Source organism: Camelus dromedarius, unplaced genomic scaffold (genome assembly GCF_036321535.1).
Source record: "Camelus dromedarius isolate mCamDro1 unplaced genomic scaffold, mCamDro1.pat HAP1_SCAFFOLD_178, whole genome shotgun sequence".
NCBI classification, from domain to species: Eukaryota; Metazoa; Chordata; class Mammalia; order Artiodactyla; family Camelidae; genus Camelus; species Camelus dromedarius.
The window spans coordinates 2,598,988-2,613,391 of record NW_026989771.1 but is presented as its reverse complement, the minus strand read 5'-3'; the positions used below and the strand labels follow the sequence as shown (position 1 = coordinate 2,613,391).

Here is a 14,404-nt window from a genome sequence, read left to right as displayed (position 1 = left end):
CAATGCCCAAATGGAGAAGAATCTACCAGGTCAGGATGAGAAGAAGACAACATCTGAAGAAGACTGCAGACCCAAGACACCGAACCAGGCCTGTATGCCAATTACTTTGATAATTTCTCCTACCTTTGATAATGAACTACTCCAACTGTTAAGTTCATGGTAAATTACCTATGTCTAGTACTTCTGTGTTACCTTGGTGGGTTTCCCTACTCCAAGGCTCTAACTAGATAGCCCTCAGAAACGTTATTCTAAAAATAAAATTATAGTTCTGTTTAGGCCACTGTTGATCTTACAAGGTGGGACACCTCACCTGGCTAATTAATACCTGCTCTGACCCTGACCATAAATATGAAATTTCTCATAAGGTCACTCAAACTCAATCAGGAACACAAGGAAAATTTTAACCCAAAAATATAACTTCTCGACTATTAAATTCTTACTCATGACTTTATAAATGTTACTAGCTGAATTACTTATATACTGTCTATATAATAAAATTGTTGTCTGTTACATTTCCAAATGTGTAACTAGGCCTACAAGTTTGATGATGGCTAAACATCTTGAAGGAATAGATAAAATTTATAACTCTGTGTAAAATAATTGTAATAGTGTGATTCTAGTTATGGTAATGAGCAATGAAGGGTAAACAATTCCTGGATCATAATAGACTAGTAAGACAGGCGATCCAGAGAACTTTTAGTATTAACAGGGTCTGATAAAAAACTAACACCTTGAATGGCAGCTCAGAAGATACTTCACCTGAACTAGGAATGAGCCATCCTAGCACCGTGGGACAAAATTGGTCATGAAACGTCTCTCAAAATATTGGTCGAATTTAGGACCAAGGGGGAGCACTGTGAATGAAAGTACAACAGTGTGAAAGAAAATACTGCAACCATGTCAGTAAACAAAGAATCCTGAAGCCAAGCCATCAGCAGCCACTGCCACACCCCAGCGAGGACAGGCCTGCAGCCCAGCCTCTCAGCCACTCATATTGGTGCCCTCTGAGCAGACTCAGAATAAGAAAGGACAGGATACTTGCCCTAGATAGCTAGGTGCTTTTTAAAGTATGAATTCAGGGAGTCCAAATGTTTGCTTCCTCCCATACATAGAAAACCACTAAATACTTGAACTTGAGATACCTGGTTTTCTTTAGATAACAAGCAATCTATTATTGTTCCAACTACCTGGTCTTTGTTGTAAAGCTCCTGTATATCCTAGCTCTTCCCATACCTCTTGGGAGCAGTTCCTCAGAGTGATCTGAGAGGCTGTCATCCCGGCTCGAGTCCTCCCTCCAAATGAAACACAACTCTTAATTTTAGGCTGAACGTTTATTTCAATGAAGTCCCAGAATAGACACAACTCATCACTTCTGTAATGGAATACACTGGATCAGGAAACAAAAGCGTGTTCTAGTCCTGAAAATATACTGGTTCCTCTTTCTTCCTCTCATTATACAGTCCCACCAGAACTCATTACTTTGCTGTTTGCTCATCTGGTAACCAAACTCAGAGAAGAGTCAACTCAGCAGACTGCCCTACTTGGGAGAACAGCTGGCAAAAGCACTGTGGGTTGCCTGCCCTCCTGCAGGCTCTGCTGACCCCTAGTGTCCTCCGTGGAGACCAGGGCAACAGAGCTGTTCCCAACAGCTGTGAAGTCCCACACGCTAAGAAAATCATTTTATTTTATATGATATGTTACGTATATACCCATCTCTGAAAACAGCTTTGCAAGAAGCCCAAATCTTCAACATTAATCTGCAAAGGCAAATGCTGCCCCCAAGGGAAAACAAGTCTTAAAACGATGCTAAGGCCTCCAAAGTCCCCTCCAGGACCATCAATCAAACTGCCTGCAGGCCTGCAGTTGCAGGCGGCTACATGTCTCTTTTTAAAGCAACCCCTTCCTGCCGTCAGGTGCTACAATGTCCCTCTAAGCCCTCCCATCTGAGGGTAAGAGCAGCCAATGCAGAACCTTGCAGGGAAGCACTGACAAGACTGGACACAGAGGATCAGAGCTAAACTAAGCCTTCTGATGACACGAGCTTGTCACTGTGTCATTTTACAGATGAAGATATATAGAGAGAGGTGGGGTGATCTTGCTCAAAGTCACACAGCTAGTAAGTGGCAAAGTCTATAACTCTGCTTCCTCCGGTGTGATGCCCCAGCTGGGATGGCCACAGGGTTCTCTCGTGCCTGCCTGACCCGTCCTTTCTTGTCACTAATAACGCACCACAGGGTCAGAAACTTGCCTGACTTTTCAGCATCTTTTCCCTCCAGTCTCTCAGGAACAAGGCTGCTCGGGCCACTGTATGACTTCCAGCTTCCCAAACCCTCCGTGATCAGGGTGGTCTTGCCTGTGCATCCAGCACCCTGCTCAGAGGCTCTTCCTCCCCTGCAGGAGGACGTTTCCAATCTCCGCATGGACACCCCCTCAGGGAAGCCCTCTTCTCGCCCTCAGCACAGCAGGTGTCCCAGGCCACATCCAGAGCTGCCCCATTAGGACTGCAGGTGCCCAGGTGACTAATCAGACTAGCAGACTCAGAGTCAGGGATTATGCCCGGGTCTCCTTGCAAACCTACTGCCTGCCTCACAGTCCCCAGCCAGCAGGTCACCTGGAAGTCACAGCAAGTGCCCCACCCAATCCAGAAGTCTCTTCATTTGCCAGCACCAATGAAGACTGGTTTCCAACCTTTGGCCAGTTTTGCACAAAAAGGCACCTTCCACTGTGAACCAGGGGGTTTTGCTTATGCTACCCACCCTTACTGGAAACGTCAAGGGAAACCAAAAGGCCTTTTCTCGACACTTTTTTGATGACACCCTCCCACCCACAATACTCAAATGTTCAAGAGAATTGGGTCCACGTGATTTTGTTTTCCTTACGCTAAGTGGCTCAAAACACTTTGGGATTCTTTCTCTTTTGAGGGTATTTGTACTAAGTTTATAGGCTTTAATCTGCTTTTGTCTCTCTCTTCAGTATCTCTAGCAGTTGCCACTTCTTACTCCCTTCAGCAGCCTCCCTCCCAACATCAAGTCTAGGAAATCACTGTGATGAGGGGCCCAGGGGCAGTCACAGAAGATGCAACTAAGGCACAGAGAGGTGACATAATTTGCCCAAGGTGATCAGATGCAACCCCTAACAGTGTGTGTCACGTCCCTCTGTTTAACTCTTATGCTAAGCAAGTTAACTTTTTGTAGATTATAGTTATAAACAGATGAGGTATCAAAATATATACAAGGACACACATCAACTCTAAGATGTTGATTAACTCCACTATTTTGTTTCTATTTATTTTATTTCTGTTAAAAAAATTAAGAACCTCTGCACTCAATATAACAAAATGTTACTGGGTTTTAAATCCAGAATTTAGAGGTTTTGTGTGTCATTACTCATGCTTATTTGTATGTTCACAAGACAAAATGATTTGAAAGTCTCTTTCCCCTCCCTCTACTCACTACTGGCTCTCACCAGAGCTCCCAGTCCACACATCTAACAGCCTTTCATTTTACCCACAGCTGAACTCATCAGATTTTCCCCAGAACTCCCTCTGCAGGTTTCCCTCATTACAGCACAGCAGGACTATCATTTACCTCATTAATCCACCCAGAAACCTGGGCCTTACTCCATTCTAACTTCACAGACAGCATTCATCCTTTCCTTTTTACCATCGAAACATGTCTTCGATCTGTTCGCTTTTACCCACTGACCGTCCCACCGCTCAAGGAAAAGCCACCAACACTGCACACCTGGACTCACGAGTCTCCCAAGTGGCCCTACAGCCCCTCTCCCCTACTTGAGACAAATGGGATTGTGTCACTCCCGCGCTTTTAGGACTCTTTACAAACCTACTTTTCTTAGAAGAAACTCCAAGTTCTTCACCTGGTGAAGGTCTTTGCCATCAAACTGTCAGCTCAGGGAAGGCAGGACACGCCCTCTCCCCTTGGCCCCACCCTCTGGCAGAGCATCGGCATGGGAGGACCTACTGAGCTACACCAGCCTGTATTCTAAACCTGGTCTTGATTTCTTAGCAAACTGCTTCACTTATCCATGCTAATCCAAGGTAGATAAGAAAGATTTTAGATGTTGAGCTAGAATATTGATTTGGGGATTTTGCACTAGCAACCTGCAAGTACATGTTCTAATGATTCCGTCTTCTAAAAACCACACCCAGATTTAAGTAGTACTTGTGGAATGTCTTCAGAGTAAAAGGGAATGTACTTTTACAGACTTTATATTTTATAACATGAACAACCCGCATAGGGTCACAAATGGAACTGCCTCACAAGTGACAGAAGACAGGTGAGAGGCATATAGCAACAGGTCACAAAGATGGTAAGAGCAACGTTGATTCCCCAACCCCCGAAAAAATTCCTCAATGAACTGAAAACTCTGAATTTTGAAAGTAAAATACTATCATATAAAGAAATAAATTAAATAATCCTCTTCATCAGGGTTTCAAGATCTGACTCCAGAATTTTTAGCAGGCTATACTGAATCCTAGCACAGGAAAATCAGATAGACTAGTGGTGAGTAAGTTCCAGGGAAACGGCAGTAATTCCTCCACTTGTAAAAGGACATACACTAACCTCTCAAGGTGAATGTAAACCGCATTCTGGAGAAATTCGGAAGCTCCCAGGCTCTGCTTCTGGATGGCAAGTATACGGAAGCTTTGAAGCATGCTTCTAACTGAGTCACCGGCATTCTTACACTGCAGGGGGAAACGGAGGCCCTCAGTCATGAGCTAAGGTGTTCCGGTCGTGTCTCACAGCCCGTGCCTCGGGGACTCAGTGCCCTGCATCAACCCGGCCCCAGGCGAGGACCCGCAGCGTGGCCCACCCAAGCATGAGGTGCCCTGTGCTTGAGAAAGCCCATCCCCGATGTGGGCAAGAGGTGCTGGTGGGGTTGTGTGAACCTATAAATGCTCACAGAAATACACCTACATACAATGAAGTGATACAATTAAGAGTAGCAGGCTATTTAACAAAATTTCAATTGTCAGTGGAAATTTTACCATTCCTTTCCACTTGTCCCCTGCACTCTAAGACAGGCTTAGGCTCTCTCACACCTGCAGCTCTGATGGAATCGTTGTGAAGTCATTTTGCTTTGCTGCAAGTGTCTTCACTCCCCGTGTCGCTGTGACTGTCGTCTCTTAACAGAGTCAGATGTCTTCCTGGATCTCTCCCTTAGTTCCTTGCTCCTGCTTCTCAGATCCTAAGATAAAGGGCAAGTGAAGACACATGACTATAATAGGCACTGTGGACTTGACTAAAGCCTTCAGTGACCCCTAGGTGAGTGCTGCCCACCCTTTACCTTCGATTCTCAAGGTTCTGCCCAGGGTGACATCCAGACAGGATAGCGTCCTGGGCCAATTAAATGCTGTGTGGCTTGGGCGCACGGACAGGTGCAGGAGCTGGTTCCGGAGCCGGGCACCTACCCACCTCTGCTCGTCTCTCTCCCGAAGCCCCGCTTCCAAGCCCCAAGGCTCCCTAATCTTCTGTCCTTGTCTTCTACTTTACTCCAAGCCCTTTTCGTCTTCCTTTATTCCCTACTTATCCACAGCTGGAGTGATTTTTCAATCACAGTATCTGAAAAAAATTCCTGCAGCTGGAAAAGAGGTCTCCAGAGGTCAATGCCCATATGCTGGTTCTTAAAGAGAGCCCCAGGTTGGGAGACCCTCACCAACACTCACAGGGCATCAGACATGTTACAGGGTCAACCACCCCCAACAAGAGTTTGCTGTGACCCCAATGCACGCACATCATCCCTGCTCACAAAAATGTAGTTGGCTCATTTATCCATTATTGAGAAGAAAAATTAAAAATTGTTCATATTCCTTACTAAAATTATTTATGAGGTGGAAAAAGGAATTGTAATAGAAAAGAAAAATTTGACTTCATGTTAGATGTGTTCCTTTGGCTTTAAACCTGTGCCCTGTTTTCTAGGCTCAGACATGCTAGCTCTGCACCTTTTGTAAAAGAAAGTTGCCTTTAGCCTGAAATATCCAGGAGGGCCTATTCTTCGGGCTCTGATCTTTAAGGATGTTAGCTCTTCTACACTTATGTAGAGATGGCAAGTTGCAAAATAGAGAATAACCTGTTTTTTTTTTTTTTGAGGCTTTAAAGGGTCACCGTGATTTGACCCACATGGACAGCTGCAAGAATAAAGGATTCCAAGGAAATCAATTCGTACAGCAAGAAGTTTGCAACAACCAACCACACCCCCGCCCCTTTTTAGTAAAAAAGGAGACTGAATTCTGACTTGGGGAAGAGGGTTCTCCAGGATATCAGTATGCCATCTTCTGGGTCTGCCAGCTTTTCAAATAAAGTCACTATTCCTTGCTCTAACACCTCATCTCCCGTTTTACTGGACTGTCATTCAGGAAGCAGAACTAGCTTTGACGTGGTAACTAAATGACTTCATTGGAGGTAGTATGTCTCCACTGTTTCCTCATTTCCAATATGTCACAACCTATAAATTTTATATGCTGTTTAGCAACACAACAAAAAAACCTAACATAGGGAATTGATTCCATGGAAATAAAATTATTTCTACTCCCTCAAAACTTTTTTCTTTTCTATTTTATTTTGTTTTGCTTATTGAAAAGAAAATAAAAGTCAAATCTATTTATTTCATGTATTTTTGTTATAGCTGCATATTTTAAATACTAAAAAGATACTTAAATTGCAATAAAAAATTGTTCATATATTAGTGTAAAGATATATGAACAATCAATGTGGATTAGGAAAGGTATGGATATTTACTAAAAATCCACTGCACATCCAGTCTTTTACAAGCATATCCTGTAATATAAGCTCTATGATCCAGGGTTCCACCACCCACATTCTCACTGCTGAGTTCCTTAGTAATCAACTACCAAGGCACCAACATAGAAACACGTGATCAGTATTTTAGGTATAAATGAGGGAATTAGCTCATTCAATTCTATAAAAAAAAACCTTAAAATATTTACTGAACTTACTTACAGACAAAGAAAATTGGACACAAAGAAGTACAGTTTCTTCCCCAAGGTCACAAAGCTAATAACTGGTAAACGCAATATTTGAACTCATCTTCCTGATTCTAAAAACTAGATGGAAATCCCATTTGACTGTGGAGGGTCCAGCAGCACAGCCTATCACCATATCTTTGTTCAGATCTAGCCTTAGACAGCCTGAGACAGCACCCCATTCCTATGGAACTCAAGGGCAACTGATAGCAATAAGGATTTTATATTCAGTAGTTTCCTAGGCCTCATTTGTATAAAGTGTAAGCAGGTCAGCAGAAAAACTCTGGGAAATATGAGTGGATCCAGAGCTTTTTGCTGATTAGAAACTCAGTCCACCAGGAGAGAGTGGCCTTCCCATGAGAGGCCACATGGACATAAACTAAAGGCAGGTGAGCAATGAAAACTAGCAAGACCCTGGAACTCAAGCAAGAAGGACCCCGGCCATCCCCTGCCCAGTTGCCTCTTTGCCCGCATGGACACTATGGCAGAAGACCCAGGTTCTTGTTCAAGTTACACCATCATGGATTCTCACCCATAAAATGTTACGGCTCTATGCTCTTAAGTACTTTCCAACTCAAATATGATGAAACCAATATCTCAGCAGAATGTCTATAACTCCACTTCCTCTCTTCTATTGGGAGAATATTTCTATGGCAACAAAGCAGAAATCCAATTAAAAACACCATGCAAGAAGCCGGGAGAAAGTCTGCATAAGAGACTTTGTTCTCATGCTCAGTGAATGGAAAAACAGAAAAAGTGTTCCTTCTCCCTCAGCAAGTGGGAGGTAGCCTGATTGTGTGTGTGTGTGTGTGTGTGTGCGTGCGCGTGCGTGTGTGTGTAAATCAAATACAATGAATTCTGGGATATTTACAGATTTTTTTATCTTACTGTCATTTCATGAGGATGAGACAACCTTTAAAGTAATTTGAATCTAGTGTTCTGAGACATTCTCAGGCTCTTTTGGTGGAGGAGGGGAAAGGGGAAAGGAAAGTAGGAAAGAAGTAAATGAAGCAAAGGAGTAAGAATACTGCTAGTGAAAGGCAAGACATTAATTTTGTTCCTAATTACATCACACACAAATTATGGACTGGCTTTTCCCCATGTCTTGTCAAGCACTGAGTTGCAGAAGAAAGGTGACAGCCCATTACTTATTGAGCTTGTGATTGTACGTGGCATCTTATAGACACAAATCATTTACCCTGATCAAACACTCTAGCAGCAGGCCGTAATTCTCCTGTTTTGAGAGACAAGAAAACAGGAGTTCAAAGAGGATGTATAACTTGACCAAAGTCAGAGGACCAGTAAACAAGAGAGGATGAATTCAAACTCAGATCTGAATGCAGAGTCTGCTCTTCCCACTCCCAGGGCTGGAAAATCCTTAACACACAGGCTCCCCAGCTCCCCTGCAGTGTTCCTGGCGCCAAGCATTTCCCATGGCGATGGTCTCCAGTTCTCACAGACACAGTGCTCTGTGCAGCCAATGGCCTCCATCGGACCTTGATCATCTACCTGCCACGCCCAACATGCTTCACCATAAAGGCAGGAAAGCTGGCTTTCAAGTGCATAAAAATCCATCCCCAGTCTAACCTGGGCTTTTCTGCAGCTTCTACAACCTAAAGGCAGCCATGAAACTGCTCAGAGTTTGTACATGAGCCACACTACCTCTCTCCATCTGTCTCCCTAAATATACTACTTAGCTATGACCATTTTGATAATCTTGGAAACAAATTTTTAAAAACAGAAAAGAAAGGATTCTGGAACAGGTACTTAATACTTACAATTTTAAATGACAATTTACAAAGTGAGTATTTACAAACCGAATCTGCCTTCCTAGGTGTCAGTTTTAACAGTTACAAAATATAATATCAAAAAATTCTCACTTACAGATTTAACAAAGACATCAACAATAATCTGGAATAAACTCAAAATTAAAGCCCATGTTCTACATGGAGAAAACTACTGGACTCTACTGAGGAGTAAAGTAAGAGGTGTGAATGTAGAGACATCAACATATTGCATAGAGGAAAGCAGTTTTGTAAAGATGTAAATTCTCCTAAAGATAATTCAAAACTTACTAAAAAATCCCATGAAAACCCTTATCTGTTTTTTTTTTAACTTGAACAAAGTATTTTAGAATTCTTCAGGAATAATAAAGTCATAATACTAGCCAAGAAAATTTGGGATGGAAGAAAAGAATCAAAAAAAATCACACTGTCTGTTATTAAATAAATTTTTACAATATGTAAGATATAGCACTGGAGTAAGAAAGTAAAATTGACAGAAATAAACCATGAGCTCAAAAAGAGACTCTAGTGTACATAAGTATATTGTACAGGTGGGATTTCAAATCAAAGAGCAAAGTATGAATTCAATAATTGTCCTGGGACAATCAGAGAATCACCTGGAAAGAACAAATTCTATTCCTGTGCTAATGACCACAAGAAAAATTACAGATAGTGATGTAAATATTAAAATACTATTAACAACAAATGCAACTCTTTGCTCATATTAATTCAACTTCTCCTCACTATAACAAGTACTATTATCATTTCCATCTTAGAGATTAAAAAAACTTACAGAAGAGATTTATATCATTATTTGAAAGTGTTTCTAAGAATAATACCAAAGATAAAACCCAAAAGGAAGACATTTACAATCTTAAAAATATTTTGGGCCACAACGAAAATAAAAAAACCTACTGAACAAAATGAAAGGCAAGAAATGACAAGAAAAAGCTCTGTGATACATGTTGATGAAGACAAGGGTTTAATGTTCATAACATACAAAGAGCTGTCACAAAGCAACAAGAAGCTCCCTCACTTAAATGTGTGCAAAGGACAAAAGGGATCATTCACTTTTAAAAAGTCAAATGGCTAATGAGTGAAAAATGCTCAATACCTCACTGGTCATCAAATACAAACTAAAACAATGAAAAAGCACTTTTGCTCATCATATTGGCAAATATTTATAAAAGATATTCTAGCTAGTGTCCATCTGTGAGAGAACAAACGGTGAGCGACATTTTGGAGGACGACATGTCAATGGATATGTAAACTCTGAAAAACGTGTGTACACACAGACTCAACTCAACTTCTAGGAATCATTTCATTTAGAAAAAAATCAGTTCAAAATATGTACTCATCAGAGCATTTACACAGCACTGTTTACAATGGTGGGATGAAAAGCTGAAGTGAAATCATATCCAGTGATAGAGAATTGGTTACATAAATTATTCTACAGCTTTTCATTCCCCACTGGAGAAACAATTTCTAGAGTCACTTGAAAGGAGCCTGTGATGAATGTAAATGTCACATCCAGGGACTAAATTTCCAGAAGCCTTAACTAAAGGAATACTCATACAAGATCACAGGTATGTTTGTACAAGAGGGATGCCAGTCAAACATCCTTTCTGACAGTGGAAAATGGAGAAAACTTAAGGGTCCAACATCAAGAAAATGATGCGGTAAATCACGGCAAGATGTGGGCTCTGAAGGGGCAGGCTATTCGGCATGCTCCAGGGCCTTGTCCACATCACTCTCCCACCAAAGGTGTCCTTGAACAAGAGACCACACCTGCACATCAGGAGACCCCTCTACTCTATCTGAAAGGACCGGGTGAGTCTGGAGTGGGAGGACGTCTATGATATACCCGTGAGTGAATAAAGCGAGCTGCAGAACACATATAGTATGGTCTTATTTTTCAATAAAGCATATATACACACACATATACATAGATTTCTCATATACGTGTATGTATGTAGGTATGTATGTATTTATGGGTATATATATATATGTCATAGGCATAAAGGTCATGAAATATATACACCACATTGTCAACAGCTTTTACACACAGGAAATAAGGGGAAGGGAGTTAGGGGCCTTTCGGTACCACCACAGTTCTCTTTTCAGTATTTCAGTTAAGTATACTTGTATTTAAAAGTTTATTTAAGTCCGAAGTAAAATGGACGATGCCTCCACAAGACAGAATGCTATACTGGTCATTAAAAATCATGCCAGGGGAGATAGAATATTGCAGAAAAACATGCAATAAGACGAATGGAAAATGGAGGTCTCCACACAGTAAACAGGCAAAGAGTGATTGCTGGTTTTTATGACAGAGGTGATACACACTGATGAAAAAGAACAGAAAATAGATGTTAAAGTGTTAATTACTGTCTCTGAGTAGTGGGACAAGGATACCCTCTTTTGCCCCTTTTTTCAGACTTATTATATTAAATACACATTATTTTTCATCTGAAAAAATCATTTTTAGATGTCTAGTAACATGCATTGGAGAAAATACATCAGTACTTACAGAAACAAATAACTAGGAGTCACCGCAGCAGCGTCATACAATGTAGAACGGGCGATCCTGAATAACAACGCACAGTTACATAAGGACCCACAAAGTGAGAGCACCTGCTGTAACAGGGCATAGCCCCCTTCTATTTGTCAGTTGTGTCTTCAGGGCTGAGGCAGTTCTGAGCACGGCCAGTGTCAGTGCTGGTGTCTGGATGGATGCCACTGGAGGTGAGGGCACCTGCAAGCTGAGAGGAAGAACAGAAACCATCCTCTGCTTTTTCTGTCTTGTTTCTTTGTTACTGTAAAAGAGAGGCATAAATAAGATAAACTAAATCGTCCCTGCTGTAATTTAAGTAATGAAACCGTTTTTAAAGTCTTCACAGCTTATATTCTGCCTATAACTGTCTTTACAACAAAGAATCATATTTACTAAATGTTAATTAACTCAATTAACTCCCTGTTGAAACCTATTAAAGAACATGAAATGCACTACGTGAAAGCACCACGCCTGCAGTGACTACCTCAGCTGTCTAGACGGCAGTGCAGTCAGCCCCCACCATCCAGTGGCCCTGAGCTCCTGATGCTGCTAAGAGAGCACACTGCCGCCTCAGATGGAGAGGAACTGTGAAAGCATTTTCTGAAGTCAACAGCACTGACAACATAACTGACAATTCTCAGGGTTCTTGGAGGATGTCATTTTCGGTTTCTGGCCAACACCCGTCAATGAGCAGAACCACCCCATTCTGAGCCATGGGACACACGTGGGAAGCAGTTTTGGAGAAATTTCCATGTATAGAATGTAACCAACTATACATAGAACTCTGACACAGGAAAAGATGAAATACTCTGATTTTGGAAGACATTCAAAATATTCTCCTAAGCCTTAGTAGCTGGAAAGGCTGGGCTTCTCCTCATCCACTTATTTATTTCACATCCAGTGAGAATCTCCCACAAACTCTGTTTCCCTGTGTCTGCTGGGAGCCTCAGGCACACTCTTGCTGTCGATCTTATAAGTCACAGCATTCTTATAAGTCTTATATGTCTCTTGCCTGCAACCATCACACAAGCTCGCCTCCTAGCCTCACTGTCTGAACTTGGCCCCATTTTGTCACCTGTTTATTTGGTATCTGTTCTTCTGTAAGCTGCCTAATATGCTTCTTGGAACAAGTCAGAAGAATGAGTGGGTTGATAAATGGACAGATGGACAGGTGAGAGATGGGCAGACAAATAGAGAGACTCCAAGAAAAGGGGAAAGAAAAGGGGAAAGAAAATTTCCTCTGCAGAACCCTCTTCTAGTCAGGGAAGAATACCACCACGGAGAAGAGTGAAGAGGCAGGTGGCTTAGGACATTTTCCTGGATTCCATGAAAAGTCACACCAAGAGATGAGAGGGTAGAACTATAAATAATAAAAGAAAAAAGCATGCATGCTTGAAAAATATATCTACAATATGTACTTTCTGAAGAATAGATTCAAATCAGCAGGGCCCAATTACACAATCCTTGGGTATTTAGAGAAGTGAGAATCCCACATTGAAACCACAAGACATCCCTTTGGCTCACTGAGAGTCTACACGGGACGGTCATAAAGCTGTCTCCACAAATCCATTCTATCCTGCACTTACGAGGAACGAACAGCTGTGCTCGGGCTGTCCACGCGCACCATTTACATCCCACAGCACCTCTACGGGGGAAGGACGCCTAGCGAGCCCCGTCTCTGCAGGACAGGAAACAAGTATGGGAGAGGCTAAGCCGATCTACCAGTTCTCCATCTCACAGGACTGGTCACTCCAGAGCAGGACTCGATCTCAAACCCATGTTTGTAACCACAGTACTACCGTGCTTTATGTGCTTTTTGTGTCTATAATACATTTGTTTCTGGCATGAAAGGATATTTAATAAATTTTCGGTTGTCTTGTCTATCTCATTAGCTCACAATCAATCTTTATACTGTTGAACTGTACTATTTCAAAAAGAGTACAATGGAAAGAGCAGGGGTCAGAATAAGTGGGGCTGCATTCTTTATCTGGTACCTCATCTCATCCAAGTCCCCAACCAGGGAGAAGGAGCAAATGTTTTCATCTTTTAAAGAGAGGGCTCCAGTGATGGTGACTTACTCAACTCCAAAACCAAGGCTGGGGGAAGGGCACAGGCAGCAACCAGAACAGTATCACCTGTAGGAAGGCGGAAAAAGCTCATGGGAGGGCTCAGGGGGTCAGCCTGATTTAATTTCAATCGATAAAAGAATACCACAGTCTGAAAATACTACCATGCAATGGATTTTCACTTTCTTGACATCTAGCAAGTTTCCACAGCCCACATGTAACATTATCATGTACCAGTGAAAGGAAGAGTGTACAGACAGGGAAAATCAATGCCACAGGCAGGCTGAAAACCAGACTGGATGAAAGGAAGAGAAAGGGCATAGTTAAGAGGAGGGGAAAGGCTGGGAAAAAGACATCATCAGAAGGACTCTCAAGCATCATCCAACAATCATATAATCATTCATTCAAGAGAGGGTTACTGAGGTCCTATTTTGTGCAAGATTTTACACAGGGCAAAGAAAGAGCACAGCGTACATGGTGGCAGCAATTGGCGGGGCTCAAATACACTTCTGATCCTGGTAACTTGCACACTTTTACTCAGTATAAAGGCAAAGAAAAAAAGTAAAATAATACTCTGTAAACACAATGCATTGTTGAAAAAAATTAAAGAAGTCCTAAATACCTGGACAGACGCACAACGCACATTCCTGGATCAGAAGACAGCGCTCTTGGAATGGCAGTGCTCCCCAGAGCGATCCATACATACAACGTGGTTTCAATTACAATCCCAGCAGGCTCCTCTGCAAAATCTGACTAGCTGCTACTAAAATTCATATGGGAATTCGAGGGTCTAAGTAACCAAAACGTACTTGAAAAAGAAGAACAACATGAGAGGACTTGTAATTCTCAATTTCAAACCTTACAAATGTATCTCCAAGTGATATTAGAGGCCATTTTTAAGTTATTATTGTGTTTATCCTTATTTTCCAAATTCTCTAAAATGAATATATCTTTTACAATAAGAAAAATAAAAAGTAAGGTATCTTTTAAAACATGC

General features: G+C 41.8%; 1 long non-coding RNA gene across 2 annotated transcripts; it reads right to left on the bottom strand.

Annotated features, from left to right (window-relative positions):
* Positions 1 to 4,899: 4,899 nt before the first annotated feature.
* LOC135320603 (uncharacterized) lies at positions 4,900 to 14,084 on the bottom strand. 2 transcript variants are annotated; one of them, XR_010379808.1, is made up of 3 exons: positions 14,030 to 14,084; positions 11,318 to 11,542; positions 4,900 to 5,208 (listed from the first exon to the last, which is right to left on the bottom strand). It is a non-coding gene; the product is annotated as an uncharacterized LOC135320603 (long non-coding RNA). The 2 variants fall into 2 exon arrangements; XR_010379809.1 differs by having other exon boundaries at positions 11,318 to 11,603; positions 14,030 to 14,057.
* Between the last annotated feature and the right edge of the window lie 320 nt (positions 14,085 to 14,404).